Genomic DNA, 20,925 nt, shown 5'->3' on the forward strand with positions numbered 1-20,925 from the left:
AGTAAGGGTCTCATGTTTGGAATGGGAAGGAGTTGGATATCACATATGCTATAGGAAGTGTCTCAGGTTTGGAACGGGAAGGAGTTGGATATCACATCTCATGTTATAGGAAGGGTCTCAGGTTTGGTATAAGCATTGAGATATCACATCTCTGCTATCAGGAGTGGCTCAGGATTGGAATGGGAAGGAGTTGGATATCCCATCTCATGTTAAAGGACGGGTCTCTGGTTTGGTATTAGAATCATTGAGATATCACATCGCATGCTGTAGGAAGGGTCTAAGGATTGGAATGGGATGGACTTGGATATCACATCTCATGCTATAGGTAGGCTCTCAGGTTTGGTATAAGCATTGAGATATCACATCTCTGCTATCAGGAGTGGCTCAGGATTGGAATGGGAAGGAGTTGGATATCCCATCTCATGTTAAAGGACGGGTCTCTGGTTTGGTATTAGAATCATTGAGATATCACATCGCATGCTGTAGGAAGGGTCTAAGGATTGGAATGGGATGGACTTGGATATCAGATCTCATGTTATAGGAAGGGTCTCAGGTTTGGAATGGGAAGGAGTTGGATATGACATCTCTTGTTATAGGGAGGGTCTCAGGATTTGAATGGTAAGGAGTTGGATATCACATCTCATGCTATAGGAAGGGTCTCAGGTTGGAATGGGAAGGAGTTGGATATGACATCTCATGTTATATACAGGAAGGGTCTCAGGATTGGAATGGGAAGGATTTGGATATCACATCTCTTGCTATAGGAAGTGTCTCAGGTTTTTTATTAGAAACATTGAGATATCACATCTCATGCTATAGGAAGGGTTTTAGGATTGGAATGGGAAGTATTTGGATATCACATCTCATGCTAAAGGAAGGGTCTCAGGTTTGGAAGGGGAAGGATTTGGATATCACATCTCATCCAATAGGAAGGGTCTCAGGTTTGGAATGGGAAGGAATTGGATATCACATCTCATGTTATAGGAAGGGTCTCAGGTTTTTTATTAGAAACATTGAGATATCACATCTCATGTTATAGGACGGTTCCCATGTTTGGTATTAGAAGCATTGAGATATCACATCTCATGGTATAGGAAGGGTCTCAGGGTTGGAATGGGAAGGAGTTGGATATCACATCTCATCCAATAGGAAGGGTCTCAGGTTTGGAATGGGAAGGAATTGGATATCACATCTCATGTCATAGGACGGTTCCCAGGTTTGGTATTAGAAGCATTGAGATATCACATCTCATGGTATAGGAAGGGTCTCAGGGTTGGAATGGGAAGGAGTTGGATATCACATCTCATCCAATAGGAAGGGTCTCAGGTTTGGAATGGGAAGGAATTGGATATCACATCTCATGTTATAGGAAGGATCTCAGGTTTGGTATTAGAAGCATTGAGATATCACATCTCATGCTATAGGAAGGGTCTCAGGATTGTAATGTGAAGGATTTGGATATCACATCTCATGCTAAAGGAAGGGTCTCAGGTTTGGTAGAAGCATTGAGATATCACATCTCATGCTATAGGAAGGGTCTCAGGATTTGAATGGCAAGGAGTTGGATATCACATCTCATGCCATAGGAAGGGTCTCAGGTTTGGTATAAGCATTGAGATATCACATCTCTGCTATCGGAAGGTTCTCAGGATTGGATTGGGAAGGAGTTGGATATCACATCTCATGTTATAGGAAGGGTCTCAGGATTGGAATGGGAAGGATTTGGATATCACATCTCTTGCTATAGGAAGGGTCTCAGGATTGGAATGGGAAGGATTTGGATATCACATCTCATGTCATAGGAAGGATCTCAGGTTTGGTATTAGAAGCATTGATATATCACATCTCATGCTATAGGAATGGACTCAGGATTGGAATGGGTAGGAGTTGGATATTACATTCTTGCTATAGTAAGGGTCTCATGTTTGGAATGGGAAGGAGTTGGATATCACATATGCTATAGGAAGTGTCTCAGGTTTGGAACGGGAAGGAGTTGGATATCACATCTCATGTTATAGGAAGGGTCTCAGGTTTGGTATAAGCATTGAGATATCACATCTCTGCTATCAGGAGTGGCTCAGGATTGGAATGGGAAGGAGTTGGATATCCCATCTCATGTTAAAGGACGGGTCTCTGGTTTGGTATTAGAATCATTGAGATATCACATCGCATGCTGTAGGAAGGGTCTAAGGATTGGAATGGGATGGACTTGGATATCACATCTCATGCTATAGGTAGGCTCTCAGGTTTGGTATAAGCATTGAGATATCACATCTCATGCTATAGGAAGGGTCTCAGGATTGGAATGGGAAGGATTTGGATATCACATCTCATGCTATAGGAAGGGTCTCAGATTTGGTATAAGCATTGAGATATCACATCTCATGCTATAGGAAGGGTCTCAGGATTGGAATGGGAAGGAGTTGTATATGACATCTCAAGCCTTAGGAAGGGTCTCAGGTTTGGTATAAGCATTGAGATATCACATCTCTGCTATCGGAAGGGTCTCAGGATTGGAATGGGAAGGAGTTGGATATCCCATCTCATGTTATAGGAAGGGTCTCAGGTTTGGTATTAGAAGCATTGAGATATCACATCTCATGCTATAGGAAGGGTCTCAGGATTGGAATGGGAAGGAGTTGGATATCACATCTCATTATAAAGGAAGGGTCTAAGGTTTGGAAGGGGAAGGATTTGGATATCACATCTCATGTTATAGGACGGGTCTCAGGTTTGGTATTAGAAGCATTGAGATATCAAGTCTCATGGTATAAGAAGGGTCTCAGAATTGGAATGGGAAGGAGTTGGATATCACATCTCAAGCTATAGGAAGCGTCTCAGGATTGGAATGGGAAGGAGTTTGATATCACATCTCATGCCATAGTATGGGTCTCAGGTTTGGTAGTAGCATTGGGATATCACATCTCATGCTATATGAAGGGTCTCAGGATTGGAATGGGAAGAAGTTGGATATCACATCTCAAGCTATAGGAAGGGTCTCAGGTTTGGTATAAGCATTGAGATATCACATCTCATGCTATAGGAAGGGTCTCAGGGTTGGAATGGGAAGGAGTTGTATATGACATCTCATGCCATAGGAAGGGTCTCAGGTTTGGTATAAGCATTGAGATATCACATCACATGCTATAGGAAGGGTCTCAGTATTGGAATGGGAAGGACTTGGATATCACATCACATGCTATAGGAAGGGTCCCAGGATTGGAATGGGAAGGACTTGGATATCACATCTCATGCTATAGGCAGGGTCTCAGGTTTGGAAAGGGAAGGAGATGGATATCACATTTCATGTTAGAGGTAGGATCTCAGGTTTGGTATTAGAGGCAATGAGATATCACATCTCATGCTATTAGAAGGGTCTCAGGATTGGAATGGGAAGGAGTTGGATATCACATTTCATGCTAAAGGGAGGGTCTCAGGTTTGAAAGGGGAAGGATTTGGAAATCACATCTCATATTATAGGAAGGATCTCAGGTTTGGTATTAGAAGCATTGGGATATCACATCTCATGCTATCGGAAGGATCTCAGGTTTGGTATAAGAGGCATTGAGATATCACATCTCATGCTATCATAAGGGTCTCAGGATTGGAATGGGAAGGAGTTGGATATCACATCTCATGTTATAGGAAGGATCTCAGGTTTGGTATTAGAAGCATTGAGACATCACATCTCATGCTATAGGAAGGGTCTCAGGATTGGAATGGGAAGGAGTTGGATATCACATCTCATGCTATAGGAAGGGTCTCAGGTTTGGTATAAGCATTGAGATATCACATCTCATGCTATAGGAAGGGTCTCAGGATTGGAATGGGAAGGATTTGGATATCACATCTCATGCTATAGGAAGGGTCTCAGGTTTGGTATAAGCACTGCGATATCACATCTCATGCTATAGGAAGGGTCTCAGGATTGGAATGGGAAGAAGTTGGATATCACATCTCATGCTATAGGAAGGGTCTCAGGTTTGGTATAAGCATTGAGATATCACATCTCATGCTATAGGAAGGGTCTCAGGGTTGGAATGGGAAGGAGTTGTATATGACATCTCATGCCATAGGAAGGGTCTCAGGTTTGGTATAAGCATTGAGATATCACATCACATGCTATAGGAAGGGTCTCACGATTGGAATGGGAAGGACTTGGATATCACATCTCATGCTATAGGCAGGGTCTCAGGTTTGGAAAGGGAAGGAGATGGATATCACATTTCATGTTAGAGGTAGGATCTCAGGTTTGGTTTTAGAGGCATTGAGATATCACATCTCATGCTATCAGAAGGGTCTCAGGATTGGAATGGGAAGGAGTTGGATATCACATTTCATGCTAAAGGGAGGGTCTCAGGTTTGGAAGGGGAAGGATTTGGAAATCACATCTCATATTATAGGAAGGATCTCAGGTTTGGTATTAGAAGCATTGAGATATCACATCTCATGCTATCGGAAGGATCTCAGGTTTGGTATAAGAGGCATTGAGATATCACATCTCATGCTATCATAAGGGTCTCAGGATTGGAATGGGAAGGAGTTGGATATCACATCTCATGTTATAGGAAGGATCTCAGGTTTGGTATTAGAAGCATTGAGACATCACATCTCATGCTATAGGAAGGGTCTCAGGATTGGAATGGGAAGGAGTTGGATATCACATCTCATCCAATAGGAAGGGTCTCAGGTTTGGAATGGGAAGGAATTGGATATCACATCTCATGTTATAGGAAGGGTCTCAGGTTTTTTATTAGAAACATTGAGATATCACATCTCATGTTATAGGACGGTTCCCAGGTTTGGTATTAGAAGCAGTGAGACATATCACATCTCATGGTATAGGAAGGGTCTCAGGTTTGGTATAAGAGGCATTGAGATATCACATCTCACGCTATCATAAGGGTCTCAGGATTGGAATGGGAAGGAGTTGGATATCACATCTCATGCTATAGGAAGGGTTTTAGGATTGGAATGGGAAGTATTTGGATATCACATCTCATGCTAAAGGAAGGGTCTCAGGTTTGGAAGGGGAAGGATTTGGATATCACATCTCATCCAATAGGAAGGGTCTCAGGTTTGGAATGGGAAGGAATTGGATATCACATCTCATGTTATAGGAAGGGTCTCAGGTTTTTTATTAGAAACATTGAGATATCACATCTCATGTTATAGGACGGTTCCCAGGTTTGGTATTAGAAGCATTGAGATATCACATCTCATGGTATAGGAAGGGTCTCAGGGTTGGAATGGGAAGGAGTTGGATATCACATCTCATCCAATAGGAAGGGTCTCAGGTTTGGAATGGGAAGGAATTGGATATCACATCTCATGTTATAGGAAGGATCTCAGGTTTGGTATTAGAAGCATTGAGATATCACATCTCATGCTATAGGAAGGGTCTCAGGATTGGAATGTGAAGGATTTGGATATCACATCTCATGCTAAAGGAAGGGTCTCAGGTTTGGTAGAAGCATTGAGATATCACATCTCATGCTATAGGAAGGGTCTCAGGATTTGAATGGCAAGGAGTTGGATATCACATCTCATGCCATAGGAAGGGTCTCAGGTTTGGTATAAGCATTGAGATATCACATCTCTGCTATCGGAAGGTTCTCAGGATTGGATTGGGAAGGAGTTGGATATCCCTTCCCATGCTATAGGAAGTGTCTCAGGTTGGAATGGGAAGGAGTTGAATATCACATCTCATGTTATAGGAAGGGTCTCAGGATTGGAATGGGAAGGATTTGGATATCACATCTCTTGCTATAGGAAGGGTCTCAGGATTGGAATGGGAAGGATTTGGATATCACATCTCATGTCATAGGAAGGATCTCAGGTTTGGTATTAGAAGCATTGATATATCACATCTCATGCTATAGGAATGGTCTCAGGATTGGAATGGGTAGGAGTTGGATATTACATTCTTGCTATAGTAAGGGTCTCATGTTTGGAATGGGAAGGAGTTGGATATCACATATGCTATAGGAAGTGTCTCAGGTTTGGAACGGGAAGGAGTTGGATATCACATCTCATGTTATAGGAAGGGTCTCAGGTTTGGTATAAGCATTGAGATATCACATCTCTGCTATCAGGAGTGGCTCAGGATTGGAATGGGAAGGAGTTGGATATCCCATCTCATGTTAAAGGACGGGTCTCTGGTTTGGTATTAGAATCATTGAGATATCACATCGCATGCTGTAGGAAGGGTCTAAGGATTGGAATGGGATGGACTTGGATATCACATCTCATGCTATAGGTAGGCTCTCAGGTTTGGTATAAGCATTGAGATATCACATCTCATGCTATAGGAAGGGTCTCAGGATTGGAATGGGAAGGATTTGGATATCACATCTCATGCTATAGGAAGGGTCTCAGATTTGGTATAAGCATTGAGATATCACATCTCATGCTATAGGAAGGGTCTCAGGATTGGAATGGGAAGGAGTTGTATATGACATCTCAAGCCTTAGGAAGGGTCTCAGGTTTGGTATAAGCATTGAGATATCACATCTCTGCTATCGGAAGGGTCTCAGGATTGGAATGGGAAGGAGTTGGATATCCCATCTCATGTTATAGGAAGGGTCTCAGGTTTGGTATTAGAAGCATTGAGATATCACATCTCATGCTATAGGAAGGGTCTCAGGATTGGAATGGGAAGGACTTGGATGTCACATCTCATGCTATAGGGAGGGTCTCAAGTTTGATATTAGAAGCATTGAGATAACAAATCTCATGATATCGGAAGGGTCTCAGGATTGGAATGGGAAGGAGTTGGATATCACATCTCATTATAAAAGAAGGGTCTAAGGTTTGGAAGGGGAAGGATTTGGATATCACATCTCATGTTATAGGACGGGTCTCAGGTTTGGTATTAGAAGCATTGAGATATCAAGTCTCATGGTATAAGAAGGGTCTCAGAATTGGAATGGGAAGGAGTTGGATATCACATCTCAAGCTATAGGAAGCGTCTCAGGATTGGAATGGGAAGGAGTTTGATATCACATCTCATGCCATAGTATGGGTCTCAGGTTTGGTATAAGCATTGAGATATCACATCTCATGCTATAGGAAGGGTCTCAGGATTGGAATGGGAAGGATTTGGATATCACATCTCATGCTATAGGAAGGGTCTCAGGTTTGGTATAAGCACTGCGATATCACATCTCATGCTATAGGAAGGGTCTCAGGATTGGAATGGGAAGAAGTTGGATATCACATCTCATGCTATAGGAAGGGTCTCAGGTTTGGTATAAGCATTGAGATATCACATCTCATGCTATAGGAAGGGTCTCAGGGTTGGAATGGGAAGGAGTTGTATATGACATCTCATGCCATAGGAAGGGTCTCAGGTTTGGTATAAGCATTGAGATATCACATCACATGCTATAGGAAGGGTCTCACGATTGGAATGGGAAGGACTTGGATATCACATCTCATGCTATAGGCAGGGTCTCAGGTTTGGAAAGGGAAGGAGATGGATATCACATTTCATGTTAGAGGTAGGATCTCAGGTTTGGTTTTAGAGGCATTGAGATATCACATCTCATGCTATCAGAAGGGTCTCAGGATTGGAATGGGAAGGAGTTGGATATCACATTTCATGCTAAAGGGAGGGTCTCAGGTTTGGAAGGGGAAGGATTTGGAAATCACATCTCATATTATAGGAAGGATCTCAGGTTTGGTATTAGAAGCATTGAGATATCACATCTCATGCTATCGGAAGGATCTCAGGTTTGGTATAAGAGGCATTGAGATATCACATCTCATGCTATCATAAGGGTCTCAGGATTGGAATGGGAAGGAGTTGGATATCACATCTCATGTTATAGGAAGGATCTCAGGTTTGGTATTAGAAGCATTGAGACATCACATCTCATGCTATAGGAAGGGTCTCAGGATTGGAATGGGAAGGAGTTGGATATCACATCTCATGCTATAGGAAGGGTCTCAGGTTTGGTATAAGCATTGAGATATCACATCTCATGCTATAGGAAGGGTCTCAGGATTGGAAAGGGAAGGATTTGGATATCACATCTTATGCTATAGGAAGGGTCTCAGGTTTGGTATAAGCATGGAGATATCACTTCTCATGCTATAGGAAGGGTCTCAGGATTGGAATGGGAAGGAGTTGGATATCACATCTCATGCTATAGGAAGGGTCTCAGATTTGGTATAAGCATTGAGATATCACATCTCATGCTATAGGAAGGGTCTCAGGATTGGAATGGGAAGGAGTTGTATATGACATCTCAGGCCATAGGAAGGGTCTCAGATTTGGTATAAGCATTGAGATATCACATCTCATGATATCGGAAGGGTCTCAGGATTGGAATGGGAAGGAGTTGGATATCACATTTCATGATAAAGGAAGGGTCTAAGGTTTGGAAGGGGAAGGATTTGGATATCACATCTCATGTTATAGGACGGGTCTCAGGTTTGGTATTAGAAGCATTGAGATATCAAGTCTCATGGTATAAGAAGGGTCTCAGGATTGGAATGGGAAGGAGTTTGATATCACATCTTATGCCATAGTATGGGTCTCAGGTTTGGTAGAAGCATTGGGATATCACATCTCATGCTATCGGAAGGGTATCAGTATTGGATTTGGAAGGAGTTGGATATCCCATCTCATGCTATAGGAAGGGTCTCAGGTTGGAATGGGAAGGAGTTGGATATCACATTTCATGTTATAGGAAGGGTCTCAGGATTGGAATGGGAAGGACTTGGATATCATATCTCTTGCTATAGGAAGGCTCTCAGGTTTGGAAGGGGAAGGAGTTGGATATCACATTTCATGTTAGAGGAAGGATCTCAGGTTTGGTATTAGAGGCCTTGAGATATCACATCTCATGCTATAGGAAGGGTCTCAGGATTGGAATGGGAAGGAGTTGGATATCACATCTCAAGCTATAGGAAGGGTCTCAGGTTTGGTATAAGCATTGAGATATCACATCTCATGCTATAGGAAGGGTCTCCTGATTGGAATGGGAAGAAGTTGGATATCACATCTCATGCTATAGGAAGGGTCTCAGGTTTGGTATAAGCATTGAGATATCACATCTCATGCTATAGGAAGGGTCTCAGGATTGGAATGGGAAGGAGTTGTATATGCCATCTCATGCCATAGGAAGGGTCTCAGGTTTGGTATAAGCATTGAGATATCACATCACATGCTATAGGAAGGGTCTCAGGATTGGAATGGGAAGGACTTGGATATCACATATCATGCTATAGGCAGGGTCTCAGGTTTGGAAAGGGAAGGAGATGGATATCACATTTCATGTTAGAGGTAGGATCTCAGGTTTGGTATTAGAGGCATTGAGAAATCACATCTCATGCTATCAGAAGGGTCTCAGGATTGGAATGGGAAGGAGTTGGATATCACATCTCATGCTAAAGGGAGGGTCTCAGGTTTGGAAGGGGAAGGATTTGGAAATCACATCTCATATTATAGGAAGGATCTCAGGTTTGGTATTAGAAGCATTGAGATATCACATCTCATGCTATCGGAAGGATCTCAGGTTTGGTATAAGAGGCATTGAGATATCACATCTCATGCTATCATAAGGGTCTCAGGATTGGAATGGGAAGGAGTTCGATATCACATCTCATGTTATAGGAAGGATCTCAGGTTTGGTATTGGAAGCATTGAGACATCACATCTCATGCTATAGGAATGGTCTCAGGATTGGAATGGGTAGGAGTTGGATATTACATTCTTGCTATAGGAAGGGTCTCATGTTTGGAATGGGAAGGAGTTCGATATCACATATGCTATAGGAAGTGTCTCAGGTTTGGAACGGGAAGGAGTTGGATATCACATCTCATGTTATAGGAAGGGTCTCAGGTTTGGTATAAGCATTGAGATATCACATCTCTGCTATCAGGAGTGGCTCAGGATTGGAATGGGAAGGAGTTGGATATCCCATCTCATGTTAAAGGACGGGTCTCTGGTTTGGTATTAGAATCATTGAGATATCACATCGCATGCTGTAGGAAGGGTCTAAGGATTGGAATGGGATGGACTTGGATATCACATCTCATGCTATAGGTAGGCTCTCAGGTTTGGTATAAGCATTGAGATATCACATCTCATGCTATAGGAAGGGTCTCAGGATTGGAATGGGAAGGATTTGGATATCACATCTCATGATATAGGAAGGGTCTCAGGTTTGGTATAAGCATGGAGATATCACTTCTCATGCTATAGGAAGGGTCTCAGGATTGGAATGGGAAGGTGTTGGATATCACATCTCATGCTATAGGAAGGGTCTCAGATTTGGTATAAGCATTGAGATATCACATCTCATGCTCTAGGAAGGGTCTCAGGATTGCAATGGGAAGGAGTTGTATATGACATCTCAGGCCTTAGGAAGGGTCTCAGGTTTGGTATAAGCATTGAGATATCACATCTCTGCTATCGGAAGGGTCTCAGGATTGGAATGGGAAGGAGTTGGATATCCCATCTCATGTTATAGGAAGGGTCTCAGGTTTGGTATTAGAAGCATTGAGATATCACATCTCATGCTATAGGAAGGGTCTCAGGATTGGAATGGGAAGGACTTGGATGTCACATCTCATGCTATAGGGAGGGTCTCAAGTTTGATATTAGAAGCATTGAGATAACAAATCTCATGATATCGGAAGGGTCTCAGGATTGGAATTGGAAGGAGTTGGATATCACATCTCATTATAAAGGAAGGGTCTAAGGTTTGGAAGGGGATGGATTTGGATATCACATCTCATGTTATAGGACGGGTCTCAGGTTTGGTATTAGAAGCATTGAGATATCAAGTGTCATGGTATAAGAAGGGTCTCAGAATTGGAATGGGAAGGAGTTGGATATCACATCTCAAGCTATAGGAAGCGTCTCAGGATTGGAATGGGAAGGAGTTTGATATCACATCTCATGCCATAGTATGGGTCTCAGGTTTGGTAGAAGCATTGGGATATCACATCTCATGCTATCGGAAGGGTATCAGTATTGGATTTGGAAGGAGTTGGATATCCCATCTCATGCTATAGGAAGGGTCTCAGGTTAGAATGGGAAGGAGTTGGATATCACATTTCATGTTATAGGAAGGGTCTCAGGATTGGAATGGGAAGGACTTGGATATCATATCTCATGCTATAGGAAGGCTCTCAGGTTTGGAAGGGGAAGGAGTTGGATATCACATTTCATGTTAGAGGAAGGATCTCAGGTTTGGTATTAGAGGCCTTGAGATATCACATCTCATGCTATAGGAAGGGTCTCAGGATTGGAATGGGAAGGAGTTGGATATCACATCTCAAGCTATAGGAAGGGTCTCAGGTTTGGTATAAGCATTGAGATATCACATCTCATGCTATAGGAAGGGTCTCAGGATTGGAATGGGAAGAAGTTGGATATCACATCTCATGCTATAGGAAGGGTCTCAGGTTTGGTATAAGCATTGAGATATCACATCTCATGCTATAGGAAGGGTCTCAGGGTTGGAATGGGAAGGAGTTGTATATGACATCTCATGCCATAGGAAGGGTCTCAGGTTTGGTATAAGCATTGAGATATCACATCACATGCTATAGGAAGGGTCTCAGGATTGGAATGGGAAGGACTTGGATATCACATCTCATGCTATAGGCAGGGTCTCAGGTTTGGAAAGGGAAGGAGATGGATATCACATTTCATGTTAGAGGTAGGATCTCAGGTTTGGTATTAGAGGCATTGAGATATCACATCTCATGCTATCAGAAGGGTCTCAGGATTGGAATGGGAAGGAGTTGGATATCAAATCTCATGCTAAAGGGATGGTCTAAGGTTTGGAAGGGGAGGGATTTGGACATCATATCTCATGTTATTGGAAGGATCTCAGGTTTGGTATTAGAAGCATTGAGATATCACATCTCATGCTATCGGAAGGGTCTTAGGTTTGGTATAAGCATTGAGATATCACATCTCTGCTATCGGAAGGGTCTCAGGATTGGAATGGGAAGGATTTGGATATCACAATTCATGTTATAGGGAGGGTCTCAGTTTTGATATTAGAAGCATTGAGATATCACATATGCTATTGGAAGGGTCTCAGTATTGGAATGGGAAGGAGTTGGATATCACATCTCATGTTATAGGGAGGGTCTCAGTTTTGATATTAGAAGCATTGAGATATCACATATGCTATTGGAAGGGTCTCAGTATTGGAATTGGAAGGAGTTGGATATCACATATGCTAAAGGAAAGGTCTCAGGTTTGGAATGGGAAGGAGTTGGATATCACGTCTCATGTTATAGGAAGGGTCTCAGGTTTGGAATGGGAAGGAGTTGAATATCACATCTCATGCTAAAGGAAGGGTCATCAGGTTCGGTATAAGCATTGAGATATCACATCTCTGCTATCGGAAGGGTCTCAGGATAGGAATGGGAAGGACGTAGATTTCACATCTCATACTATAGGGAGGGTCTCAGTTTTGATATTAGAAGCATTGAGCTATCACATCTCATGCTATCGGAAGGGTCTCAGGATTGGAATGGGATGGAGTTGGATATCACATCTCAAGCTATCTCAGGATTGTAATGGGAAGGAGTTTGATATCACATATCAAGCTATAGGAAGGGTCTCAGGTTTGGAAGGGGAAGGATTTGGATCTCACATCTCAAGCTATCTCAGGATTGGAATGGGAAGGAGTTTGATATTTCATCTCAAGCTATAGGAAGGGTCTCAGGTTTGGAAAGGGAAGGATTTGGATTTCACATCTCATGTTATAGGATGGTTCTCATGTTTGGTTTTAGAAGCATTGAGATATCACATCTCATGCTATGGGAAGGGTCTCAGGTTTGGAATGGGAAGGAGTTGGTTATCACATCTCATGCTAAAGGAAAGGTCTCAGGTCTGGAAGGGGAAGGATTTGGATCTCACATCTCATGTTTTAGGACGGGTCTCAGGTTTGGTATTAGAAGCATTGAACTATCACATCTCATGGTATAGGAAGGGTCCCAGGATTGGAATGGGAAGGAGTTGGATATCACATTGAATGGGAAGGAGTTTGATATCACATCTCAAGCTATAGGAAGGGCCTCATGTTTGGAATGGGAATGATTTGGATTTCACATCTCATGTTATAGGATGGTTCTCATGTTTGGTTTTAGAAGCATTGAAATATCACATCTCATGCTATCTGAAGGGTCTCAGGTTTGGAATGGGAAGGAGTTGAATATCACATCTCATGCTAAAGGAAGGGTCATCAGGTTCGGTATAAGCATTGAGATATCACATCTCTGCTATCGGAAGGGTCTCAGGATAGGAATGGGAAGGACGTAGATTTCACATCTCATACTATAGGGAGGGTCTCAGTTTTGATATTAGAAGCATTGAGCTATCACATCTCATGCTATCGGAAGGGTCTCAGGATTGGAATGGGATGGAGTTGGATATCACATCTCAAGCTATCTCAGGATTGTAATGGGAAGGAGTTTGATATCACATATCAAGCTATAGGAAGGGTCTCAGGTTTGGAAGAGGAAGGATTTGGATCTCACATCTCAAGCTATCTCAGGATTGGAATGGGAAGGAGTTTGATATTTCATCTCAAGCTATAGGAAGGGTCTCAGGTTTGGAAAGGGAAGGATTTGGATTTCACATCTCATGTTATAGGATGGTTCTCATGTTTGGTTTTAGAAGCATTGAGATATCACATCTCATGCTATGGGAAGGGTCTCAGGTTTGGAATGGGAAGGAGTTTGATATCACATCTCATGTTAGAGGTAGGATCTCAGGTTTGGTATTAGAGGCCTTGAGATATCACATCTCATGCTATAGGAAGGGTCTCAGGATTGGAATGGGAAGGAGTTGGATATCACATCTCAAGCTATAGGAAGGGTCTCAGGTTTGGTATAAGCATTGAGATATCACATCTCATGCTATAGGAAGGGTCTCAGGATTGGAATGGGAAGAAGTTGGATATCACATCTCATGCTATAGGAAGGGTCTCAGGTTTGGTATAAGCATTGAGATATCACATCTCATGCTATAGGAAGGGTCTCAGGGTTGGAATGGGAAGGAGTTGTATATGACATCTCATGCCATAGGAAGGGTCTCAGGTTTGGTATAAGCATTGAGATATCACATCACATGCTTTAGGAAGGGTCTCAGGATTGGAATGGGAAGGAGTTGGATATCAAATCTCATGCTAAAGGGATGGTCTAAGGTTTGGAAGGGGAGGGATTTGGACATCATATCTCATGTTATTGGAAGGATCTCAAGTTTGGTATTAGAAGCATTGAGATATCACATCTCATGCTATCGGAAGGGTCTTAGGTGTGGTATAAGCATTGAGATATCACATCTCTGCTATCGGAAGGGTCTCAGGATTGGAATGGGAAGGATTTGGATATCACAATTCATGTTATAGGGAGGGTCTCAGTTTTCATATTAGAAGCATTGAGATATCACATATGCTATTGGAAGGGTCTCAGTATTGGAATGGGAAGGAGTTGGATATCACATCTCATGTTATAGGGAGGGTCTCAGTTTTGATATTAGAAGCATTGAGATATCACATATGCTATTGGAAGGGTCTCAGTATTGGAATTGGAAGGAGTTGGATATCACATATGGTAAAGGAAAGGTCTCAGGTTTGGAATGGGAAGGAGTTGGATATCACGTCTCATGTTATAGGAAGGGTCTCAGGTTTGGAATGGGAAGGAGTTGAATACTGAAACCCTTCCTATAGCATGAGATGTCATATCTCAATGTTTCTAATAGAAAACCTGAGACCCTTCCTATAGCAAGAGATGTGATATCCAAATCCTTCCCATTTCAATCTTGAGACCCTTCCTATAACATGAGATGTGATATCCAACTCCTACCCATTCCAACCTGAGACCCTTCCTATAGCATGAGAAGGGATATCCAATTCCTTCCCAATCCAATCCTTAGACCCTTCCGATAGCAGAGATGTGATATCTCAATGCTTGTACCAAACCTGAGACCCTTCCTTTAGCATGAGATGTGATATCCAAATGCTTCACATTCCAATCCTGAGACCCTTCCTATAGCATGAGATGTGATATCTCAATGCTTCTAATACAAAACCTGAGATCCTTCCTATAACATGAGATGTGATATCCAACTCCTTCCAAATCCAATCCTGATACCCTTCCAATAGCATGAGATGTGATATCCCAATGCTTCTACAAAACCTGAGACCCATACCATGGCATGAGATGTGATATCAAACTCCCGTCCTATACCATGAGACTTGATATCTCAATGCTTCTAATACCAAACCTGAGACCGGTCCAATAACATGAGATGTGATATCCAAATCCTTCCCCTTCCAAACCTTAGACCCTTCCTTTATCATGAGATGTGATATCCAAGTCCTTCCCATTCCATTCCTGAGACCCTTAATATAGCATGAGATGTGATATCTCAATGCTTCTAATACCAAACCTGAGACCCTTCCTATAACATGAGATGTGATATCCAAATCCTTCCCATTCCAATCCTGAGACCCTTCCGATAGCAGAGATGTGATATCTCAATGCTTATACCAAACCTGAGACCCTTCCGATAGCATGAGATGTGATATCTCAATGCTTCTAATACCAAACCTCAGATCCTTCCAATAACATGAGATGTGATGTCCAAATCCTTCCCCTTCCAAACCTTAGACCCTCCCTTTAGCATGAGATGTGATATCCAACTCCTTCCCATTCCAATCCTGAGACCCTTCTGATGGCATGAGATGTCATATCTCAATGCCTCTAATACCAAACCTGAGATCCTACCTCTAACATGAGATGTGATATCAAACTCCTTCCCATTCCAAACCTGAGACCCTTCAGATAGCATGAGATGTGATATTTCAATGCTTCTAAAACCAAACATGAGAACCATCCTATAACATGAGATGTGAAATCCAAATCATTCCCATTCCAAACATGAGGCCCTTCCTATAGCTTGAGATGTGATATCAAACTCCTTCCCATTCAATGTGATATCCAACTCCTTCCCATTCCAATCCTGGGACCCTTCCTATACCATGAGATGTGATAGTTCAATGCTTCTAATACCAAACCTGAGACCCGTCCTAAAACATGAGATGTGAGATCCAAATCCTTCCCCTTCCAGACCTGAGACCTTTCCTTTAGCATGAGATGTGATAACCAACTCCTTCCCATTCCAAACCTGAGACCCTTCCCATAGCATGAGATGTGATATCTCAATGCTTCTAAAACCAAACATGAGAACCATCTTATAACATGAGATGTGAAATCCAAATCCTTCCCTTTCCAAACCTGAGACCCTTCCTATAGCTTGAGATGAAATATCAAACTCCTTCCCATTCCAATCCTGAGATAGCTTGAGATGTGAGATCCAAATCCTTCCCCTTCCAAACCTGAGACCCTTCCTATAGCTTGATATGTGATATCAAACTCCTTCCCATTACAATCCTGAGATAGCTTGAGATGTGATATCCAACTCCATCCCATTCCAATCCTGAGACCCTTCCGATAGCATGAGATGTGATAGCTCAATGCTTCTAATATCATAACTGAGACCCTCCCTATAGTATGAGATGTGAAATCTACGTCCTTCCCATTCCTATCCTGAGACCCTTCCGATAGCAGAGATGTGATATCTCAATGCTTATACCGAACCTGATGACCCTTCCTTTAGCATGAGATGTGATATTCAACTCCTTCCCATTCCAAACCTGAGACCCTTCCTATAACATGAGACGTGATATCCAACTCCTTCCCATTCCAAACCTGAGACCTTTCCTTTACCATATGTGATATCCAACTCCTTCCAATTCCAATACTGAGACCCTTCCAATAGCATATGTGATATCTCAATGCTTCTAATATAGAAACTGAGACCCTCCCTATAACATGAGATGTGATATCCAACTCCTTCCCATTCCAATACTGAGACCCTTCCAATAGCATATGTGATATCTCAATGCTTCTAATATGAAAACTGAGACCCTCCCTATAACATGAATTGTGATATCCAAATCCTTCCCATTCCAATCCTGAGACCCTTCCGATAGCAGAGATGTGATATCTCAATGCTTATACCACACCTAAGACCCTTCCGATAGCATGAGATGTGATATCTCAATGCTTCTAATACCAAACCTGAGATCCTTCCAATAACATGAGATATGATGTCCAAATCCCTCCCCTTCCAAACCTTAGACCATCCCTTTAGCATGAGATTTGATATCCAACTCCTTCCCATTCCAATCCTGAGACCCTTCCTATAGCATGTGATGTGATATCTCAATGCTTATACCAAACCTGAGACCCTTCCTATGGCATGAGATGTCATATACAACTCCTTCCCATTCCAACCCTGAGACCCTTCCTATAGCATGAGATGTGATATCTCAATGCTTATACCAAACCTGAGACCCTTCCTATAGCATGAGATGTGATATCCAACTTCTTCCCATTCCAATCCTGAGACCCTTCCTATAACATGAGATGTGATATCCAAATCCTTCCCATTCCAATCCTGAGACCCTTCCGATAGCAGAGATGTGATATCTCAATGCTTATACCAAACCTGAGACCCTTCCGATAGCATGAGATGTGATATCTCAATGCTTCTAATACCAAACCTCAGATCCTTCCAATAACATGAGATGTGATGTCCAAATCCTTCCCCTTCCAAACCTTAGACCCTCCCTTTAGCATGAGATGTGATATCCAACTCCTTCCCATTCCAATCCTGAGACCCTTCTGATGGCATGAGATGTCATATCTCAATGCCTCTAATACCAAACCTGAGATCCTACCTCTAACATGAGATGTGATATCAAACTCCTTCCCATTCCAAACCTGAGACCCTTCAGATAGCATGAGATGTGATATTTCAATGCTTCTAAAACCAAACATGAGAACCATCCTATAACATGAGATGTGAAATCCAAATCATTCCCATTCCAAACATGAGGCCCTTCCTATAGCTTGAGATGTGATATCAAACTCCTTCCCATTCAATGTGATATCCAACTCCTTCCCATTCCAATCCTGGGACCCTTCCTATACCATGAGATGTGATAGTTCAATGCTTCTAATACCAAACCTGAGACCCGTCCTAAAACATGAGATGTGAGATCCAAATCCTTCCCCTTCCAGACCTGAGACCTTTCCTTTAGCATGAGATGTGATAACCAACTCCTTCCCATTCCAAACCTGAGACCCTTCCCATAGCATGAGATGTGATATCTCAATGCTTCTAAAACCAAACATGAGAACCATCTTATAACATGAGATGTGAAATCCAAATCCTTCCCTTTCCAAACCTGAGACCCTTCCTATAGCTTGAGATGAAATATCAAACTCCTTCCCATTCCAATCCTGAGATAGCTTGAGATGTGAGATCCAAATCCTTCCCCTTCCAAACCTGAGACCCTTCCTATAGCTTGATATGTGATATCAAACTCCTTCCCATTACAATCCTGAGATAGCTTGAGATGTGATATCCAACTCCATCCCATTCCAATCCTGAGACCCTTCCGATAGCATGAGATGTGATAGCTCAATGCTTCTAATATCATAACTGAGACCCTCCCTATAGTATGAGATGTGAAATCTACGTCCTTCCCATTCCTATCCTGAGACCCTTCCGATAGCAGAGATGTGATATCTCAATGCTTATACCGAACCTGATGACCCTTCCTTTAGCATGAGATGTGATATTCAACTCCTTCCCATTCCAAACCTGAGACCCTTCCTATAACATGAGACGTGATATCCAACTCCTTCCCATTCCAAACCTGAGACCTTTCCTTTACCATATGTGATATCCAACTCCTTCCAATTCCAATACTGAGACCCTTCCAATAGCATATGTGATATCTCAATGCTTCTAATATAAAAACTGAGACCCTCCCTATAACATGAGATGTGATATCCAACTCCTTCCCATTCCAATACTGAGACCCTTCCAATAGCATATGTGATATCTCAATGCTTCTAATATGAAAACTGAGACCCTCCCTATAACATGAATTGTGATATCCAAATCCTTCCCATTCCAATCCTGAGACCCTTCCGATAGCAGAGATGTGATATCTCAATGCTTATACCACACCTAAGACCCTTCCGATAGCATGAGATGTGATATCTCAATGCTTCTAATACCAAACCTGAGATCCTTCCAATAACATGAGATATGATGTCCAAATCCCTCCCCTTCCAAACCTTAGACCATCCCTTTAGCATGAGATTTGATATCCAACTCCTTCCCATTCCAATCCTGAGACCCTTCCTATAGCATGTGATGTGATATCTCAATGCTTATACCAAACCTGAGACCCTTCCTATGGCATGAGATGTCATATACAACTCCTTCCCATTCCAACCCTGAGACCCTTCCTATAGCATGAGATGTGATATCTCAATGCTTATACCAAACCTGAGACCCTTCCTATAGCATGAGATGTGATATCCAACTTCTTCCCATTCCAATCCTGAGACCCTTCCTATAGCATGAGATGTGATATCTCAATGCTTATACCAAACCTGAGACCCTTCCTATAGCTTGAGATGTGATATCCAACTCCTTCCCATTCCAATCCTGAGACCCTTCCTATAGCATGAGATGTGATATCTCAAGGCCTCTAATACCAAACCTGAGATCCTACCTCTAACATGAGATGTGATATCAAACTCCTTCCCATTCCAAACCTGAGACCCTTCAGATAGCATGAGATGTGATATTTCAATGCTTCTAAAACCAAACATGAGAACCATCCTATAACATGAGATGTGAAATCCAAATCATTCCCATTCCAAACATGAGGCCCTTCCTATAGCTTGAGATGTGATATCAAACTCCTTCCCATTCAATGTGATATCCAACTCCTTCCCATTCCAATCCTGGGACCCTTCCTATACCATGAGATGTGATAGTTCAATGCTTCTAATACCAAACCTGAGACCCGTCCTAAAACATGAGATGTGAGATCCAAATCCTTCCCCTTCCAGACCTGAGACCTTTCCTTTAGCATGAGATGTGATAACCAACTCCTTCCCATTCCAAACCTGAGACCCTTCCCATAGCATGAGATGTGATATCTCAATGCTTCTAAAACCAAACATGAGAACCATCCTATAACATGAGATGTGAAATCCAAATCCTTCCCTTTCCAAACCTGAGACCCTTCCTATAGCTTGAGATGAAATATCAAACTCCTTCCCATTCCAATCCTGAGATAGCTTGAGATGTGAGATCCAAATCCTTCCCCTTCCAAACCTGAGACCCTTCCTATAGCTTGATATGTGATATCAAACTCCTTCCCATTACAATCCTGAGATAGCTTGAGATGTGATATCCAACTCCATCCCATTCCAATCCTGAGACCCTTCCGATAGCATGAGATGTGATAGCTCAATGCTTCTAATATCAAAACTGAGACCCTCCCTATAGTATGAGATGTGAAATCTACGTCCTTCCCATTCCTATCCTGAGACCCTTCCGATAGCAGAGATGTGATATCTCAATGCTTATACCGAACCTGATGACCCTTCCTTTAGCATGAGATGTGATATTCAACTCCTTCCCATTCCAAACCTGAGACCCTTCCTATAACATGAGACGTGATATCCAACTCCTTCCCATTCCAAACCTGAGACCTTTCCTTTAGCATATGTGATATCCAACTCCTTCCAATTCCAATACTGAGACCCTTCCAATAGCATATGTGATATCTCAATGCTTCTAATATCAAAACTGAGACCCTCCCTATAACATGAGATGTGATATCCAACTCCTTCCCATTCCAATACTGAGACCCTTCCAATAGCATATGTGATATCTCAATGCTTCTAATATGAAAACTGAGACCCTCCCTATAACATGAATTGTGATATCCAAATCCTTCCCATTCCAATCCTGAGACCCTTCCGATAGCAGAGATGTGATATCTC

The sequence above is a fragment of the Ambystoma mexicanum genome, chromosome 13 (genome assembly GCF_040938575.1).
Source record: "Ambystoma mexicanum isolate Mex_15411 chromosome 13, UKY_AmexF1_1, whole genome shotgun sequence".
NCBI lineage: Eukaryota > Metazoa > Chordata > Amphibia > Caudata > Ambystomatidae > Ambystoma > Ambystoma mexicanum.